The 18380-nt window shown below is 47.6% G+C and overlaps 1 long non-coding RNA gene across 3 annotated transcripts in view; it reads right to left on the bottom strand.

Annotated features, from left to right (window-relative positions):
• Window positions 1-18380, bottom strand: part of LOC137218777 (uncharacterized) — a 189810-nt gene that overhangs the window by 122476 nt on the left and 48954 nt on the right. For 2 of the 3 annotated variants that reach the window (XR_010940847.1, XR_010940846.1), the window contains exons 2-3: window positions 6730-6887; window positions 5494-5549 (exon numbers count right to left, since the gene is read on the bottom strand). This is a non-coding gene — a long non-coding RNA (uncharacterized lncRNA). The remainder of the gene's footprint in view (window positions 1-5493; window positions 5550-6729; window positions 6888-18380) is intronic. The other variant, XR_010940848.1, reaches the window with a different exon arrangement.

The raw sequence follows: 18380 nt of genomic DNA, 5'->3' as shown, positions 1-18380 counted from the left end.
GTCCAAGGCCCTGCCAGAGGCCATGCTGGCCCCAGCGCATCAGCCCCTTAACCAGAGCCATAACTCTATTGCAAGCTCAGAGCATTCCAGTTCCCAGATTAGACCATGGAAAAGTGGTTCCACGTGGGCTTCTCAGCTTGGGTGCTTACTGAACCCCCCACCCCTACCCCCAACCTCCAGCCCAGAATCACAGGGCAGCCATTTCATGCCAACACAAGGAGGTTGCTCTTTACTTTCTTCTCTCTTGAGCACACAGAAATAACTCTGCCAGACCCTAACATCCATGTGAACTCTCAAGAAGCCGGGCTTAAACATGTCTGCACGTCAGGACCAAAGCAATCCCACATGTGGCTGCTGAAACGAGGTGTCCTCTACGTGGCAAGTGGCTACCTTCTTCAGCCTCAGGGATGCTAATCGAAGGAATAAGTGAACACACAGGCACCCCTTCCTACACTCTCTACATGGGTCTTCTCGTTTAATTGGTCATCTTAATTTTGCAGGAGAAAACCACAGGCTCAGAGAAATGTGAATAGTTCAAAGTCATCCATTCACTCAATACACACTGATCATTTCCACCAGTATGCTCAATATGGATTTTTGTAGTGAAAAACCTTTTTCTCTGCTATGTAAAAGCATTCACTCATGGATTCCCTCATGCGCTCCATGCAAAGTTTCCCAAAGTGCAAAAAAGTAAAAGACTCATTCTAGGAGAGCTTAAGAGGCATTTTAGAAAAATGAATTCTATGCACAAATTAGCTTGGAAGTCACTGATTAAACAGGGGTTACTTAGGAAATCACTGATTAAAGAAACCCATCAATGCAGGATTTTCTTAAATACAGGATTTTTCAAAGTTTTTAACTGGCTAAAGTGTATTTGACTCCCCCAGCAGAGTATGCAGTATTTTCCCAAAATTATGAGCTAGATTTTTAAGAAAATCTCTTTTGGAAGCACTTCCCCAATATATTTGGTTGAATCATATGAAATTGCCAACATTCAACTGTTTTTTATCTACAAAACAGCACCTCCATATATTTCAACCTAATATATACTATGGGGGGGTCACATGTTTTGTGCCTCCTTTATCGTATTTCATAGTGTGATGTCGCTGATAGGCCCTGAACCCCTTAAAGGGTACTTGACATGCAGCCTCTGATGTGCTTGCTCTTAGGGCTGGAAATAGACCTGGAGTGGAGTAGCCTAGATGGCTACTCTCTACCCAAAACTCGTGCTTGCCCTTCCACAGCATGGACTTGTCATGGGAAGCAGCTGCCTAACTAGAGACTGTTGCCCAGTCCCCCTACATCCAGGTAGGTGTGGGAGGCTGGTGTCCACTATGAAATGTGAGTACACGTGATACATGCCACTGGCAAGGAAAGGCAGGTAAGAGTCATATGTGTCTGCTCCGCCCTCTCCTTTGTCCATCTTCCGGCTGAATACAGAGGACTCCATGGTCTCAGAGGTTAACAGATCCACAAGATAGAAGGCGACTCAGCCCTGATTCACCACCTGGTGGAAAGCCACCCACCAACTAGGCACACTCACCTTGAACTATTAGATGAAGGAGAAAGAAATTAATTGGGGGGGTGGGGCGAGGGCGGTGCTGTCATCATCACAGGAGAAAGTGTTATACTAACTAATACAGTAAAGTTAGGAGCAGGCAGTGAGAATGGCCATCCAGTACCCTGAAGGTGGTGACAGGGTAGAACAAAAGAAGACCAACCTCAACAAGCCCACACAATAAAGGGATCACTGGTCAGGATGGCCAGACTGGGCTAACGTGCTTGGAAGCTCTCTTAGTCGATTCAGCCTGCTCTAATAAAATGCCATAGACTGAATCACTTATAAACAATAGAAATTTATTTCTCACAGTTCCAGAGGCCGGGCCATCCAAGATCAAGGTGCTGGCAGATTTGATATCTGGTGAGAGCCCACTTCTTGGTTCACAGATGGCTTTTCGCTGAGTCCTCACATGGTGGAAGGGATGAGGGATCTCTCTGGGGTCTCTTTTTTAAGGGCACTAATCCCATTCATGAAGGCCCTGCCATTACAACCTAATTACTTCCCCCAAAGCTCTACCTCCAAATACCATTACACTGGGGATTAGGTTTCAATATATGAATTTGGGGGCACATAGGCATTCATTCCAAAGCGAAAGCCGATGCAATTTGTAATGTGCTGATTATAAGAATGTTATGCAAAATGCTAACATTGGGTCTAGATGTTGCAGTGCCTTCCTCCCACTCAAACCCACCACATCCAATCAGTCCTCACCAAGTCCTACGGGTTCTACATCCTCTGTCCCACCACCCTATCTCCTCCGTAGCACCTCTGCCCTAGATACACTGTCTCCTTCAGATTTCCCCAGCGGCAGTCTCATGCCAACCCCTCCAAAGCCACACACAGAAAGATTTCAAAGGGATTTCCTTAGCACTGACAATCTAACCTCTCTCCCTGTACAAACACTTAAGTGGCTCCAAGTGTGCTCAAGATAAGGTCCAAACTCCTCAGAGAGAAAACGACAAGTGAGTCGCCATTCTGAGCTGTGCTTATTGGGTGACTTGAGACGAGGGTAAATTTTGGAGCAGACTAATCTGGGTTCCCTCCTTGACTTCACCACCTCCTACCTGCAGGGCTGTGCACATGGACCCCACACTGTTGACCTTGCATTTCTTTACCAATAAAATGGAACAGTACCACAATGTCTTGCATGTAGAATGTGCTCCTTGTTAATTGCCTTTCTTCTTTTCGCATGAATAGAGCAAAGGGCACTGGACGTGGAGGTGGGAAGCCTGACTCTCCTCCCAGACTGACCCCTAGCGTGGTACTTGGCATACAGCAGGCGCTCCCTGCATGTGTGCCTGCCAGATGGGTCATGCTAGAGCCCTGGCTCCCAGTCAGGTGTCCTTCCACTCTCATGGCCATACCTGGGTTCAATGCCAGGCATGAGAAGGTGGCTGTTCCTAAAAAGTCTGCTACAGATTGCTGTCTTCACCATGCAGAGTGAGCACCAAGCTCTAGAGGGGAAGAAAGGACTCTGTTCCCCACCCCAGCAGATCTCCCCAAAAGAAACAACTTTGCCCATCAGAGAAGCAGACAGGTGGTAGCAAATGGGCATATTAGTCCTAAAGCCCAGCAGCAAACTGTCCTCTAAATCAACCAGGCAAGATCTTATAGTCCTCTCTGCTGATCTTTGAAAATAAGACAGAAGGGTAAATATTTACCTCCTCAAAGCAAACATCTGCTTTGCAGTTTCTGAGGATGAGCCTGTGGAGAGAGCCCTCCCTCTGTGAGGGCTCCCAGGAGAGGTCCACAATGTGTGGGGCATTTTCCTAGAAAAGAAGGGCCAAGTTCCAGAGATGTCCCCTAGCCAGCCCTCCCTCAAGGATAGTGTTAAGACCCTCTTTACACACATGTTCTTCCTTCTTTGGTCCTGAAACAAATCCTGTCTCTAAGGGAGTTCATCTCCTTGCTGATCTCATTTTATGAAATGAATATCGTTTTATTCATTTTAATGAATATGGCCCCTTTGTTCTACCTACACTCTTCAGCTAAAATAAACTATTGGACAAGGGCAAGGGCAAGAAGTGGTACTCAAACTCATACAAAACCTCACGGAGAGGTGGTTGTTCTATACAGCAGAAGGCATCCTGATACACCACGCATTGTTCAATCACAGAATTATGACATCTCAAAGTAACCGTATTTAGCTCTTGAACTTCCACCATGTGACTCAGCAACTTCCCAATGTTGTTCTGAGAATTAAATAAATGGAATGGCTCAGTAGCCCCTGGAGACCACATTAAAAGATAAGTATCCACTACCAGTTTATCATGTGTGATAGAAACTGTTGCTTGAATACCCAATAGACATTTCCTTCCCATCTTTTTCATGCTGACATCTACACACACACAGAGGTTCGCATTTCCCTAGCCTTCCTTGCAACTAGCAGAGGCCACGTGACTCAGTTCAACTCAGTGATCTATATGGAGAAACTTACTGGAGGGTTTCTAAGGGAAGATGTCCTCACTTGATAGAGAGATGCTACGGTGGCATCCCTTAGCTTCCTACCTTTGAAAATAGTCATTTGAGGACCGAGGCTGAAGCAGCTCTATTTAAATCATAAGGCAACAAGCCTGAAGACAAGAGTCAGTGTTCTGAGGAAAGAGGAACTGAAGGGCGGAAAGAGGCTGGTTTTGTTTTTGGGGTTTTGGTTTGTTTTGATTTTGGTTTTTTCGTCCCTGAACCAGCCTAGAACTGCCTACTTCTTTTTTTATTGAAGTATAGTTGATTTACAATGTTTTAGGTGTACAGCAAAGTGATTCAAATATATATATAAAACTGGATATATATATATATACTCTTTTTCAGATTCTTTTCCATTATAAGTTATTACAAGATATTGAATATAGTTCCATGTGCTAGTCAGTAGGTCCTTGTTGTTTATCTATCGTATATGTAGTAGTGTGTACAATGTATCCCTCCTCCCAATTTATCCCTCCTCCCCCCTTTCCCCTTTGGTAACCGTAAGTTTGTTTTCTATGTCTGTGAGTCTATTTCTGTTTTGCAAGTAAGCTCATTTGTATCAGTTTTTTTAGATTCCACATATAAGTGATATCATATGTTATTTGTCTTTCTCTGACTTACTTCACATAGTATGATAATCTCTAGGTACATCCATGTTGCTGAAAATGGGAAACTGCCTACTTCTTAAGCCACTATTAGACAGATGTTCAATCACTTGAACTCAAAGTATCTTAACTGAGGCCTTGTGCATTATCGAGCCATAGTATACAAATATCTTGGAACATGAAGGAACCCCACAGGGGGCAGATGATTCAAGGGTTAAAAGTAGAAATAAACCTTTACAAAGACTAGACAATATATAAGTGTTTAATATGATCAATATGTCCCCTTGTGAATATCTCTGTAAAATTGGAATGATAATGATATCTACGACAGGGGATTGTTCTAAGGATTAGATGAGTTAATACATGCAAGGTGAAGTTCAAAGCACTGGGTAATTATAGCCATCATGTTAATCAGTAAAAAATAGAACATTCTTTAATAAAGCAAATGAGCCAGGGCACTGGGCTCAGAATCAGAAAACCTGGCTTCTGGACAGATACTTCTTCTCTTTGATCACATATAAATGTTTGTGGCTGTTTCAGGACAATGAAATCTCAGTACGATACAGTCCCTATGTCAAAGGGTGTTGAAAGTTTGATGAATCAGACGAATTTTAGTTACTGCACATTGCCAGTTCAGTAATGAAGTAAATGTATCACTGGACGTCTTAAATGTCTTAAAAAATAACATTTGTAAATAAAATGAAGCTTTTGGTTGTGCAACTAAGGAAGAGTCTGAAAGTTTTTAAATCACGTCATATGAAATTTGTTTTCCTTTCCTAAAACAATAGCTCAATAACCAGTCTGAGCAGGAAAGTAGATGAACAGGGAATGAGAGTGCTTAGGGTCTGGGTTGGGTCCACTGACCTGCTGATGTGCCTCTGGGTAAGTCCTTTCCCATTTGGGGGCCTCAGTTTCCTCATCTGTAAAATGGGGGAAAGAGCCTGGAGTTAAGAGTTGGACAGCACAGTCCTTATCCCAGCTCTACTCCTCAGCTGGGAGACCTGAAACAAGTCACTTTCTCTGAGCCCCACCACTAAAATAAGGACAAAAATACCGAGCAACCTCAAAGGAAAGCTGTCAAATGTCAGAACACGTGAAAATTTTCAGGGTAGACCCCTAATAAATTTTGGTTGGAGCATAGCATGTCACCCATCCCTGTTCCAACATTCTATTATTGTGTATAAAGTGTGGCCTGGAAGATAGAAAGGAACAAAAGAGATGACGTGTTCTTGGTCCCACAAAACCACACACCAGACAGGATGGCTTGGGCCCCACTAGAAGGCCAGGGCTCCCTTGCAAACGACCAAAGGCTCTTGGTCAACCTTTAGCACAAGGGACATTTATTAGATTCAGGAGACAAAGAGGGTCCCTAAGGGCCCCCTGGGTGCTGGTATAAGAAATGATGGGCAGTAAATATGGGAAAGGTACAAGCTCCGAGAAACAGACTTCTATAGGATGACTTCAATGCCTGAGTAGTGATTATCAGAACTCCCACAGTTATGAGGTCAAGTAAGGAAGCAAAGATTGAACATGAAACTGTCACTAACGTACTCCCCACCTATAAAGGTAACCCTCATTCAAAGAGCAGCACACACAGGCACACACGCACTGTTTGACACTAACGAGTATGACCCACAAAGAAGAGGATGTGATGGGAAGACGCCCTTTCTTCCACGGTCAAATCTGCCACCTCTAATAATACAAGAAATATACGATGCAAATGGCCTACAAAGTAATACTGTAATTTACAAAAGACTCCGGATGTTATAAAGTCAGTGAAAGTGATACAAAAGAACTGTATGAATCACAAGCGGTGTCAGTGATAAATTATCATTTAACTGGCAGGTAGACCAACTAACTCTCACTGAGCCTCTACAACGTTCCAGATCTGTACGTACCTCATCTTATTTAATACACACAGCATCCCTGTGAGACAAGCACTGTTGTTGCCAGTTTAGAGATGGGAAAACTGAAGGTCAGAAAAGGTCAGTGTTATTGCTGAAAGAATTGGGGCTTTGGCATCAGATAAACCTGGATTTTAATAGGTTATAATACTTCCGGGCCAGTTATCAATGTACTGCCTTTCAGTTCCGTACTCACCTTCATTGCCCGGCTTTGTGATGCTGTGGACCCTGTGAACATTTCTCCTTTGTCAGTGGACGTATGATGTTAAGCTTTGTCAGTAGAGGGCACTAGAGGGTGCTACAGGAGGAAGGGTCTTTTCTTCCTGGTTCCGTGTGCTTGCTTTCTTCTTGCTCCTGTGGTGAATAGCAACTGGCATGTAAAGGACACCCAGTCTCAATGGTGCTCACACCTCAGCAACTTTCACCAGCACCCCAGAAGGCAACTCCACTGCAGACGTCAGCGGCACGCTCCCAGTCAGCCCCTCAGAGGATCTTAATCACACCCCAGAAGGCAGGTCCCTAGAGAGTTCTGTTGGCATCCCAGGATCTTGTTTCCCACTTGTATGCACCACCATCCAGTGGATTAAGTCACACCCCCTCCACTGAGGTCTGAATCTCAGCCTAGGGAGAGGGGATCCTCTTCCAAATTTGTTCCTTCCTTGCATACTAAAAGAAAATTCCCACGTTGTCCTCGACTCACAGCACTTCTGACACCAAATGTGGGAGTGGGAGTAGGCGGGGGCACACCAGCTGATTCTCCAATGTGCAGACACCACCTGGGTGTGCTACGGTTCTGCTATGACATGAACTATAGGAAGTTAGCGCAGATGCAAAGGTTCAGGGCACAGTCCCACAAGACTGTCTTGTGGCTTCAGAGGCCAATCACAAGCCCCAGGTACTCCCCTACACTTCTGACCAACTGGCTAGAAATTGGGGGTTACCATAAGCCCCTGCTCAGGCTTAGTCATGTCCTATAATGGCCCACAGAACTCAGGGAAACACTTACTTACATCTGCAGTTTATTATAAAGGCCGCAATTAAGGACACAGATGAACAGCCAGATAAACTGGTACATAGGGTAAGATCTAGAAGTGTTCTGCGTGCAGGTACTCCTGTCCCCATAGAGTTGGGGTGCGGCATGCACCACCGTTTTGGAATGTGGATATTTTCACCGATCCGGATGCTCTCCCAACACCATAGTTCAGGGATTTTTTTTTTTATGGAGGCTTCATCACACAGGCATGATTGATTATTAATTAACTCAATCTCCAACCCCTCACCCCTCACCCCTTCCCAGAGGGTGGAGGGTAGTGCTGAAAGTTCCAAGCTTCTTAATCATGCTTGGTCTTTCAGGTGACCAGACCCCACACAGGAGCCTCCCAAGAGTGGCATCATTAGAACAAAAGACACTCCTACCACCCAGAAAAGTCCAAGGGATTTAGGCGCTTTAGGTGAGGCACTCCTATCTCCTCCATCATTCAGGAAATTACAGGACTTTAGGACTCTGTATTAGGATTCAGGGCAGAGAACAATATATATATGCAACTATATATATATATATATATATATATATATATACACACATATATATATACAACTATATATATATGTGTGTGTATATATATATATATATATATATATTTCTTATTATTTCAGAGGTACCCTGCCTCCACCCTAGAGGAAGAGGTGCTCCTTACATCCTCTACTCCTGCATTCTTTACTGTTATCTCTACCCCCCAGTAGTTAATATGCCCTGCAACTAGTTTACAATTCTTTATATTAACCTTTCTCCATTCAAATTACTGTATGGTTTCTATCTTCTGACTGGACCTTGACTGATATGCTTAGAGAAAGTTACTTAACCTCTCTGAGCTTCAGTTCCTTCTTCTGTAGAATGGAAATAATTAAAGTTCAAATAATTATTTTTAACTAATACAGTGTAAACGTAACTTTCATATGCACCAGGGAAGCATAACATTTGTGTGACTGGCTTTATTGTGACATTCACTGTACTGCGGTGGTCTGGAACCCAACACGCAATCTCTCCAAGGTGTGGCTGTACATACAGCACTTAGAAGGGCACTAGTTACAGTGCTCAATAGTTGAAGTTGTTTTTTTTTTTCCCCACAAATTTATCCAAGGTTACACAACTCGTAAGTGGTGGATCTGCGATTGAATCTGCACCTAAATGATTCTAAAGATTACTCTTTTTGCATAGCTAAATGTTAAACCATCCATCTCTTAAGAAACACATGCCCTTAGAAGAGTCAGTGTAGTAGTTAAGAGCCTGGGTTTGGGAGCCAGAAAGTCTGAATCTGGTGCCAATATTTATTAATTGTGTGTCCTCAGGCAAGTTACTTCACTTCTTTCCACCTCAGCTTCCTTCTCTGTACCGAGGGGATAATAGCATCCACCTCACAGGGCTGCTTAAAGATGGGAAGGGCCGTGATGCAAAGTGCTCAGCTTGGTGCCTTGCCTGGAGTAAGAGCTCAACAGTGATTATTCTAGTCTTGTTTTCCTTGTAGTCATCATGGTTCCTAGAACGTAAAAGCACTCAGTAGATGTTGTGAGCGTTGGTGGTGGTGGTGTTTGTGTTCAATATGTTTGTTGAATGAATAAATAAATGCAGGAGGGAGAGCCAAGTGATAGAGAAATTTGCTTTAAAAGTATTGGGGGCCAGAAAATATGCCAAAGAACTATTAAAAATGCCCTCTCCGTGCATACAGCCCTTGGGCTAGCGGGCAGCAGCTCAACCAGCTGGAACTTCCCTCCCAGAAGGCAAGAAGCCTCAAAGGCAGCATCGCCAGGCAGCCACGCCAGAGACACACCAACAGAGCAAGCTGGCCTTCTGACAGAGAGGTCATATTCTGTGTAAGGACGTGTAACGTGGCACCTCTGGTAAGGACGGGCACCGAAGGACTCGGGAAGCTTTTGAGGAGCAGCTACCCACACCCGGGGCAGACCTGGACTGAAATAATAGCTGTTTGCCAAGCCTGCCTGTTCCACCACTCTGCCAGGTCCTTGACACACCTAGCTCATCTTTCACACTCCTGAGAGGGGGTGTTCAGTCCGACGGGTCCTGCTCCAGAGAGCGCTGAGCTGTGACTGAGGCCTGCTCTGTGACCTTGGACAAGACGCTTCACCTCTCTGAGCTGTTCTGTCAACAGAGATACTAACAGTGCCTACTTCACAGAGATGGAGGAGCGGAGACAACATTAAATATGAAGCTGCAGCCTCGCTCCACAGAGCCTCCCGGATCCCAGCAAATGCTGGCACAGGAAGTGGAAGCTCAGCCGGGACAGAGTGAGCCCTGAGGAGCAGCTCTGAGTTCAGATTTCCTGAGGAAAACCGTTTAGGCCTAAACTCATTCGAGAATTATCCCTGAATAGAATTGGCTCTTGACCAAATCGCGGGGGGAAAGAAAATAGCAGCTAATTTTTATTAAGCCTTTGTGCCTGGCTCAGCGTGTCACATGAAATAACTTATTTACTCATCATAATAACCCCAGCCTACCCCTATTAATAATGTTCATATAATACGACGTATCTGTATCGTTCTTTTTTTGAGAGAGAGAGTTTATTTAGAGAGAGACATATTCCATAGGCAGAATGCTGTCCGTCCACACATAACCATATAGTTCTTTTCCGCTAAAAGCAAACTTTCACATCCACAATTTTCTTTTATCCTCACAACATGTCTAGGAGGTGTAGATTACTATTACCCCCAATCTACAAATGCAGAAATGAGCCCACGGAGGGAAGATGGCTTGCTTTTGGTTGCAGAGAGAGTGACAGAACCTGAGAACACAGGTCTCCATTCTTGGAGACCAATGCTTTACAACTGTAAGACTCTTCTTTCTTCTTGATATCCCCACCCCCTTCTCTTCCTGTGCCAGGTGAATTGGATTAAATAACTCTAAATGCCAATGAGCATTTGGAAGTGGCAATATGAAGGTAATGTGCCCCTGGAAGTGATTCGGAGCCACGTCCCTCAGCCTCTTTTAAGCCATTTAGAGACCATGGAGATGCACCACCAGATCTCTGCAAGCCCGCTCTTACTGCTGCCCCTCTGTATCCACCAGCACGTGTACGGAGGCCAGGCTTCCCAGAGCAGCTCCCAGCCAATGACTGAGCGCAGCAGGGGCGCTAGTGCCCACCCACCCTACCAGATACAGCCAATGACTGAGTGAAGGGAGGGGGCAGTGGGGAGCAAGCCTCTGCCCACCCCTACCAGATACAGACAGCGGCTGGGTGCAGCAAGGGAGCAAGTGCCCGCCCACCCCTAACAGACGCAGGGTACTCCAATGGGTGACTTGGTTCAGGAACCGCTATACGAGTCCGGACAAAACTTTCTCAGAAGTGAGGCTTAGGTTTGAGACCTTCCTGTCCAGCCCTCTTAACTTTCACCTCTGCTTTCCCCCGGGGGGCAGTCCCGCATCACTCCTGCAGGTTTGCCCTGCCTGCTACCACTCTCTCCCCTTTATCCTTCACAAGCATTTCCCCAACCAATCTCTTGAATGTCTAACCTTGTCTTGGCATCTGCCTCTCAGAGGATCCAACCTACCGTTTCCTCTTAGCTGGAGATGTATTCACAGATGACCAACAGATTAGACCCTCGTCCTTCACTTCCCCCAGCAAAAGAGCAATCTGGGAGGACCAGCATTTGCGTGCGCTGGATCCTGGCTACCCTGCTCTGCTCTCTCAGACCTCACTTGGCTCTCTCAACCTCCGTCATGCTGACCTTGGCCTGCATGCCTCCCTTTAATCTGACCCACCAGCCTCCAACCCAACTGTACTTCCTGGCACTGAACTCATCTTCCTCCCTCAGTGTTCCTGCACCAGGCTGGGCATGGCTCCTCAGACCGTCCTGGGGTCTCTCCCACAAGTAAACTGCTTGAAGCACAGTTCCCCCAACCCTGCATCCGTCTTTGGTGGTGGGATGCCTGAGGGCAGGACCAGACATCTATAACTCAGCCTCCATTGAGCTTCCTTCCCTCAAGGCAGAGCCAGGGTGGCCCCAATGAGTCACCATCTGAAGGGCCTTCGCAGAAATCCCTACCCAAACGATGACAGGGGCAGGGGGAAGAAGGCCACAGGTCTGAACAAACGCCAGATCCAGGTGGGCAGAGGTGTAGCGAATGAGCAACTCAGAAACAGAGGAGGGGATCCAGGATGAGCAGACTGGGCTCAAAGGAGAGAGAGTGTTTTGGGTACAGCTAGGATTGTGTAGGGTCTGGTGAGCCAGCCTGACTTAGAGGGCAGCCGCAGTGGGGAATCAGTCACTGAGCCCCACCACCCAAGCCTCAGCCCTCGGGCTGTTCCAGAGGGCGTTTTTTTGCCCAGTGTCCCTCTGGTAAAGCTCGAGATGGCCCTTCCTCTGCCAGCTTCACCCCATCTGCTCTCCAGGGCTGCCACTTCACTTTGCGGTTTGCCCCCAGTGTCTTTCCACAAGCATCTCTCTGACCCTTTCCTCCGTGGGAGCTGGACACTGAGCCCACAGTTCCAGCCACCAGGGGGTACATGCTTCTCCTCCGGCCCACTTAACACCCCCAGCCCCATCCCACCACGTGAGTGACAGTGGACACCATACGGCGTCTGTGCACTGAACCACAGCCTCGCTGGCCACCTCGATCCTTCCCACTCACGCAGCCATTCAATTCTTACCAGCTGTGTGGCTTTCTCCCTCCCTTTTTCTAGTCCAAGTCCCTGAGACCCCCGCTGGGTGACGGTCAAGTCTATGTGACCAGAGGCAGGAGACTTTCCCCCTCTGGACCTCGGGTCTCATCTTACGCTGGGGACGAAGGTCCTCTAGAGATCATCCCTCAGGGTCTTCCCAACTTCGGAATTCCGTGGCCACTTTGGTTCCATAATCCCATAACCACTCGGCCCCTAGTATCTCTCGTGCAAACACTGCATCTGTTTTCCCTTCCTTGTCCTCACAATGGGCGAGGGGCTGCATGGTCAGGCCGCATCACCCATCTCCTGGCATCTTTCGCTACCCAATCTCCCCATAAAGGACTTCCTGTCCAGATATAAAGAGGACTCCCCCTCCCCCAGTCCACCCCATTCTCCAGCCCAGCAGCTGGGACCGTCACCTCCCCAGCCAGACCCATAGAGGGGAGATGAAAGAAATCCTGCACAGCCACCCCTACTGACAGTGACACGTCTACCACACAGCTGCTCGACACTCCCTGCAACACACAGACACACACTGACTCCCTCACACATTCTCACACTCATGGCCCAGCACATCCAATCACTTCTTGTCTTCTAACACGTACCAACTCTGACACAAGCCTTCTCGGTCTTCCCACTCACATTCCTTCTCCCTCTCTCTCTCTCACACACACATCAAGGACCACTCCTGGCCAAAGGAAGAAACACTGAACTCAGGCGATGACCGTGATTCTCCTCTCCCTCTCTGGCCCCAGTGAGCAGATGCTCTGCCCGCAGCCCCTCTCTGTGCTCCCCCAGGGCCCCTCTCTGTGCTCCCCCTGAGCCCCTCTCTGTGCTCCCCCAGGGCCCCTCTCTGTGTTCACCCTGGGCCCCTCTCTGTGCTCCCCTCAGGCCCCGCTCTGTGCTCCCCCCCGGGCCCCTCTCTGTGCTCCCCCTGAGCCCCTCTCTGTGCTCTCCCTGAGCCCCTCTCTGTGCTCCCCCTGGGCCCCTCTCTGTGCTCCCCCAGGGCCCCTCTCTGTGCTCCCCCAGGGCCCCTCTCTGTGCTCACCCTGGGGCCCCTCTCTGTGCTCCCCCTGGGCCCCTCTCTGTGCTCCCCCCAGGGCCCCTCTCTGTGCTCCCCCTGAGCCCCTCTCTGTGCTCTCCCAGGGCCCTTCTCTGTGCTCCCACACACATACCCAACCCACCTTCCAAGGGCTCTCTCTCTCATGTCAAAGCCCAAAGTGAGCCAAGGCCAAGTTAATGAAGACAACAGTGTTTTCTAAGCACCAAGTTATGTTCTCAGGTGAAAAGAGGGCATGAAGAATGTTCGTCTGTTCTTGGGTTCAATTAGAGCTGCTGAGAGAGACTCCGAGGGTGAAGGAGGCCGAGCAGGCAGCGTCAGCACCCTCTCCCTCAGCCACAGGGAAGGGGCTGGGGGGAGTTACAAGTGATTCATCTTTGTACCTCGTCACAAAGCGTATTTATCCCCCCATACTAGGGGAGCATTTACGAAGCCACTTTCCTCATCCTGAAATAGTAACTAGTATTGATGAGTCCTTATTCTAGGCCGGGGACTCTGATAAGCACTGGGTATACATAAATTAGTTAAAACTCACAACAACCTTACAAATATATATATATATATATATATATATATATATATATATATATATATATATATTTTTTTTTTTTTTTTTTTTTTTTTTTTTGCGGTACGCGGGCCTCTCACTGTTGTGGCCTCTCCCATTGCGGAGCACAGGCTCCGGACACGCAGGCTCAGCAGCCATGCCTCACGGGCCCAGCCGCTCCGCGGCACGTGGGATTCTCCAGGACCGGGGCACAAACCCGTGTCCCCTGCATCAGCAGGCGGACTCCCAACCACTGCGCCACCAGGGAAGCACAACCTTGCAAATATTTTTATGATCGTTGTTTTTGCAGATGACAAAACCAAAGATTAAAAGAATTTAAAGTAACATGCCCAATACCTCCCAACAGGTAAGGAAGGAGCTGGTTTAAAACCTGTGTGACCCCCAGGCCCAAGATTAACAACCAGGCTCCAGCACCTCCCCCGTCCTTCACTTTGGGATTTGGGCAGAACCAAGTTCAAATCCTGGCCCCACTGCTGACTGACTGTGTGACCGCAGGCAATTTCCTTAAACTTTCTGGGTTTCCATTTCCACACCCCAGCTGTGAGGACACTGGTGCCAACGACCTCTGTTGTGTAGAGTTGTCAGGATTACAGAGGCTTCTCTAAAGCACTTAGCAAAACACCCGGCCCATAGTACGTCTTCAATAAGTGTCTCATCTCTGCCTTCCTGTAAAATTTGGTAGGGTCTTCAGAGACCAAAATGGGCCCACAGGTAAGAACCCAGGTCTAGGATACCAGATTTGGAAACGGAGTGAAGCTCTTTCAAATGTAGTTTTTAGGGTAAATAAAAAATAACGTTCTCCTTCCTACCATGGGGTTCAGCCATCTGGAATGCATTTCTCTGAGGGCGCTGCAGACAGAGGCCACGAGCGGGTCCAAGAGCAGTCGAGATGGCTGCATGGATGACAGAGACAGACGGAGGCACTCGAACAAGCACTAAAACCTCCCGTTTGCCCTGTACTTTAGTTTACAAAAACCTACCCACCCATTAGCTCATTTGATCCTCACAACCACCCTCAGAGGCAGCTGACATGGTCAAACGTGTCTAGGATGATGTCACCCCCACTGGACAGATGGCAGAACAAGGCCCAGAAAAGGAGCATGCCCTGCTCATGGGGACAGCTGGGGCTCAAAGAGACCCAGGCCAGCCAACAGTGGCCCCAGGACCCTTTCCAGAGGACAGAGGCGAAGGAAGGAGCAGGGGACTTCCCATTAATAATAGCGATAGCCAATACTCATTTGCCAGCAGGGCTGGGACCAGGGTGAAAAGAGAAACACACCTAGGGCACAGAATTTAACGAGGCAAGCAAGCACAGGGTGAATGCATCCATAAATTTTGGACCCTAGGAACTTCACCCCACTCCCAGCCCTGTTCACCAGGCTGTTCTAAACACTTTATGCATATTAACTTATTTAATCTTTACAACAAGCCATAAAGTAGGTACCATGTCATCACCTTTCACACACATGGAAAACAGAGGCACGTCTTTATAGACATGGATGAAAGTGAGGCGATGTGGACGCTCCAGGTCTCATAGGAAGAGTCCACACTCAGACCCTTGACTCTGCTGCCTGCTCTTCCTTGCTGCCTCTGACCGTGACTGTGGTCTCTAGGGCTCACTAGTATGTCCCCTCCAAAAACAGTCAATGAGTGAGACTAGGAGAAAAGGGAAGTGACATTCAATGGCCCCTGAAACAGCTATAATTGATTCTTGTTATTTGCAGTAATTGTGTTCTATAACGTCACCATGAACACTGGATTCATAAACGTTGAACCATTGCTCCTAGGGGAATAGGTTCCTGCAAGGCTCTGGTTATAACATTTTATCAACTGATCAATATATAACCTTATTTTATGTATATTTCTCTTTAAAGACATCTTACTTAATATATACTGCTGAACTCATGGCCGACAGCGCCACAACTCATGCCTGAATGAAAGTTATCTAACATGTATTTTCTCTGTAAGGCGCATAGGAACAATAGACAGCACTTCAGCACTGCAGCTGGGGCCCTATGCATGCCCTGTATGTATTGTACATGTGTCCTGTAGCCATGCAGCACTACAATGGTTTCATTTTAAACAGTGAAATCACAAACAAAAAGCACAAGATGTGGGAAATGTGGCACTAAATAGATCATTAAAAGGCCACTTGTTTATAGTCTGAGCTGAAACAAGAAGGCAGAGCATCACTCTGTTTGGCCTCATCCGGGAATGTGTGCACTGGGTGACTCAAATTTTTCATCAGTTTTGCACAAGTCCACAAATGACGACAAAAGAGATTGACATGGGGGTTACAAATAAGTGTTATCAAGTAGGCAAATGCAAACACGGAATCTGTGAACAATGAGGATCAACTACACGTGCACGCACGAGTATTACCCCGGCTTTATATAGAAGGACACAGAGGCCCAGGGAGGTCCAGGGACCAGCCCACAGTCATGCAGTGTTTAAGGTGGCAAGACTTGTACCCTGGTTCATTTCTTCCCAGGTTACCCTCCTTCAAAGGGGAGCATGCTTGGATCTTTCCCAGCAATCTGAGCTCTCCTTACATGAACCCCCAAAAACTCAGTGTAGTGTCACCCGGGGTTTGGAAGAATCAGAAGACCCAGGTTTGAGAGCCAGTACTAACCCTGTCTTCCCAGCTGTAATGTGGAGATGACAGCTCCTGCCTCACAGGAGGGTTGTCAAGATGGGCTAAGAAGCCTGCAAATGCTGGAAAGGTGAGTCATTGTCTTCCTTTCCCTCTGAAAACTGGCCTTCCCCATTTAGGCCAAGGCTCCCATTCCGGGCCCCTCCCACTGAGCAGACAGGGAAGGACCAGGCCTCCCCCAGCTGCAGCTGAGAGCCCGGGGCCTAGAGAAGAGCAGTGAGCACCTCCCCTCTAGGAAAGGGTGTGCACTCTTCTGAGGGGGTGATCATCCCTCACAGACCCTTGACTCCCTCTAGAGCCAAAATACGGCCTATGGCTTATTTTTAGAGGATCAAATAATCTTCTCTCCCTTTTCTTTCCAGGGCCCGACAGTGCAAAGATGGCTCTTAAGGGACCCCCCCTTGGCATGCTGAGCATGCGGCACTTGGGAAAGCTCCCATGAAGTCAGCACTGCATCTGAATGCTACTGCTGCTAACGAGTGTGTGACCCTCACTCGCCAGCTCTGACCCTCGTTTCTCTTATCACAGAAGGCAAGGAGTAATAGTGCCTGTCTCTACTGATGTAAGGATTGATGTAAGAATCAAATGACCTAAAGTCTTCCACTTCACTCCTCCCATGCCCTAGAACCTGCAGCACAGGCATTACCTTTTAGAAATGCAGCGACTCAGGCCCACCCAGACCTGCTGAATCAAGATCTGCCTTTTCCCAAGCTCCCCAGGTGTGCATTAGTGTGTGGGCAGCACTGCCCTCGCGCCCTGCCCAGGACCTCGCAGGTACTCAATAAATAATAGTTATTATTTTTATCAGCATACGGGTCCAACCGTCAAAGGGCTCACAAATAACTAATATGAGCACACAGATCACTAATGCAAGGCTGGACATATGAGAGGAAGAAGCCAAACATTCTGGGAGGAGAGAGGACAGAGTGGCCGCCACGGTTTGGCGCCCTCAGACGAAGCATTAGACCTAGCTTCCTTCCTTCGTTTCTTTGCTTTAATAACATTCTTTCTTTCTTGAATGAGCGTTAGCTTATTTCTGTGCTGACTGTGTTCCAGGCTCTGTCCTGGGCCCTGGGGAGAGAAAGCCACATAAAGACGTCACCCTTGACTCAAGTTGTTTGCACTCTGATCAGAGAAACATAAACCAATAATCACAAAATGAGTTATAGTGCCATTCAAAATCCCATGGAACAATCAAACCTCCAAACTTGATTCAGAGGGGTCACTTGCTCCCCCCTCCCCACGGCTAGGGGCCCGCCGCCAGCAAGAAGCTCTCCTGAGTGGGGTGGGGAGAGGAAGAGGAAAGCCGTGGTCCTTCGTCCTCTGCTGTGCAGGCACTTCCTCATCCTCTGGCTAACTGTGCTTCCTGCCACCGCCCACCTCTCCCCCACCAACCCCCCCACCCCCCCACCCCCCCACCCCACCCCACCCAGGCCAGGGTTGAGGAGAGAAGAAAGGAAGGCAAGATAAGAAAGGCAGGGACATTCTTAATGGACTGATCCTGCCCCGAGATAGCTTTATCACACTCTCTCAGCTCAGCAACACTTAAAGCTCATTCTTTAAACACAGTTTCATGGCTGCTCAGAGACCCTACACCTACAGCTCCCTTGACAGCTTGTCACTTACTGCTTCTGCAGCTCCTAGGAACCCAGAAATTCACCTCTTGCCTTTTTCTATTGAATCTGTTTTCACCCTAGTCAGGCACACATGCTACCTCCCTCTCACAGGTGGCCCACATTTAGTCCATGGGAAACACTCTTATATCCTTTGCTCCAACAAACTCCAAGAATGCAGGTATCTTTTACCTGAGTCCTAAAGTCACTAGATATCAGCTACCAAAGTAAACTGTAAGACAGGACTCCCCAGAGGTCCTCATATTCCTAATTTTAAT

The sequence above is a fragment of the Pseudorca crassidens genome, chromosome 2, assembly GCF_039906515.1.
Source record: "Pseudorca crassidens isolate mPseCra1 chromosome 2, mPseCra1.hap1, whole genome shotgun sequence".
NCBI classification, from domain to species: domain Eukaryota; kingdom Metazoa; phylum Chordata; class Mammalia; order Artiodactyla; family Delphinidae; genus Pseudorca; species Pseudorca crassidens.
The sequence above is the reverse complement of the archived record's forward strand: the minus strand, read 5'-3'. Positions and strand labels throughout refer to the sequence as shown.